Source organism: Babylonia areolata, chromosome 10 (assembly GCF_041734735.1).
Source record: "Babylonia areolata isolate BAREFJ2019XMU chromosome 10, ASM4173473v1, whole genome shotgun sequence".
In the NCBI taxonomy this organism is placed as follows: Eukaryota; Metazoa; Mollusca; class Gastropoda; order Neogastropoda; family Buccinidae; genus Babylonia; species Babylonia areolata.
The window spans coordinates 43,646,297-43,648,543 of NC_134885.1; the positions used below are offsets into that span (position 1 = coordinate 43,646,297).

Here is a 2,247-nt window from a genome sequence, read left to right on the forward strand (position 1 = left end):
ATCAGATGTTTAGTACTGTGATAAACAGGGCATAGCTGCTGAGTGATCAATTACTGTTTCAACAGGATACTGCTATTGAGTTATCAGATGTTTAGTACTGTGATAAACAGGGCATAGCTGCTGAGTGATCAATTACTGTTTCAACAGGATACTGCTATTGAGTGATCAGATGTTTAGTACTGTGATAAACAGGGCATAGCTGTTGAGTGATCAATTACTGTTTCAACAGGATACTGCTATTGAGTGATCAGATGTTTAGTACTGTGATAAACAGGGCATAGCTGTTGAGTGATCAATTACTGTTTCAACAGGATATTGCTATTGAGTGATCAGATGTTTAGTACTGTGATAAACAGGGCATAACTGCTGAGTGATCAATTACTGTTATAAACAGGATATTGCTATTGAGTGATCAGATGTTTAGTACTGTGATAAACAGGGCATAGCTGTTGAGTGATCAAATACTGTTTCAACAGGACTAAGGTTCATGCCACAGTGCTATCCAGCCAGCAAGGCTCAGCCTTTAAGGGGTTAATGTCACCACACAGGTCATCCCTGCCCACCTACAGTGTTGGCTCCTGCCTTACTTCAACATGTTAAACATCACTGGGCAGTCCACGTACAGTGTTGGCTCCTGCCTTACTTCAACATGTTAAACATCACTGGGCAGTCCACGTACAGTGTTGGCTCCTGCCTTACTTCAACATGTTAAACATCACTGGGCAGTCCACGTACAGTGTTGGCTCCTGCCTTACTTCAACATGTTAAACATCACTGGGCAGTCCACGTACAGTGTTGGCTCCTGCCTTACTTCAACATGTTAAACATCACTGGGCAGCCCACGTACAGTGTTGGCTCCTGCCTTACTTCAACATGTTAAACATCACTGGGCAGTCCACGTACAGTGTTGGCTCCTGCCTTACTTCAACATGTTAAACATCACTGGGCAGCCCACGTACAGTGTTGGCTCCTGCCTTACTTCAACATGTTAAACATCACTGGGCAGTCCACGTACAGTGTTGGCTTCTGCCTTACTTCAACATGTTAAAGATCACTGGGCAGTCCACGTACAGTGTTGGCTCCTGCCTTACTTCAACATGTTAAACATCACTGGGCAGTCCACGTACAGTGTTGGCTCCTGCCTTACTTCAACATGTTAAACATCACTGGGCACTTCGTTTGCAAATAAACGTTAAGCTATATTACTGACTGAAAATTAACAGTGTGGAAAAGTCATACAAACAGTTATGTTTAATAACAGAAAGAAAAAAAAACTTTTTCACAAAGACGTTTTAGAAAATCTACAAGTTTCCGTTTCAAGGAAAGAAAGGCAACAGTTTTTCCCAGCAGTTATGACATGGTTGTATTGCCACTGACATTCTTCAGGGACGTCAGTGGTGTGTGCACCATGTTCATGACGTCAGTGGCGTGTGCAGCATGTTCATGTTCATGACGTCAGTGGTGTGTCCACCATGTTCATGATCATGACGTCAGTGGCGTGTGCAACATGGTCATGTTCATGACGTCAGTGGTGCGTGCAACATGTTCATGGTGTCAGTGTTGTGTGCAGATTGTTCATGGTGTCAGTGTTGTGTGCAGATTGTTCATGACGTCAGTGGTGTGTGTGTGCAGCATGTTCATGACGTCAGTGACGAGTGTGGCAGTTTCGTGACGTCAGTTGTGAGTGCAGTAGGTTCATTATCAGGCACAATGAAGGCCGTGTGGCTGTCTGATGTTGTTCACTGCCAGCAGTGTGGCCTACCATCTGTGTTCCAGCCATCTGACAGCACAGCACAGCACAGCAAGCTGCCTTCTTCATGAAAACAGAAGCTAAGCATGGGACCCCGCATTTTGCCTGAACAAATACCAAAAAAACATGCAGTCACTGATTTCAACAAACTCATCTAACAAGTTTTTTGTTGTTGTTGTTGTTTTTTACATGATTGTACTACTATATTCTATCTTCAGAACGATGATTCCTGCCCCTATCTGCATAAAGGCATCTCCAAATTTATCCTGAAACCCTATCCAGTTTATAACGTGGACCCGGTCATATAGAGTTAACTGGCGGATGCATGTTCAAAGTTTTCTGTTGTGATGAAATCCGCTGAAGTTTTGGTCATTTCCATGGCAACGTCCTGCATTGCAGAAACGTTGATCTGTGTTTAAAAGGTTGAAATTAGCGTCATGACTACCAACAAACATCTACAGTTTTATCAAACCAGCCATGGCTAAAAATGAAAATAG

General features: G+C 43.2%; 1 protein-coding gene across 1 annotated transcript in view; it reads right to left on the reverse strand.

Annotated features, from left to right (window-relative positions):
• Window positions 1–285: 285 nt before the first annotated feature.
• The window catches only part of LOC143287022 (uncharacterized), a 52,622-nt gene continuing 50,660 nt past the window's right edge, over window positions 286–2,247 (reverse strand). The window contains exon 10 of the mRNA XM_076595034.1: window positions 286–2,247. This exon is cut by the window's right edge and continues 340 nt beyond it. The gene's annotated coding sequence lies outside the window, so the exon portion shown is untranslated.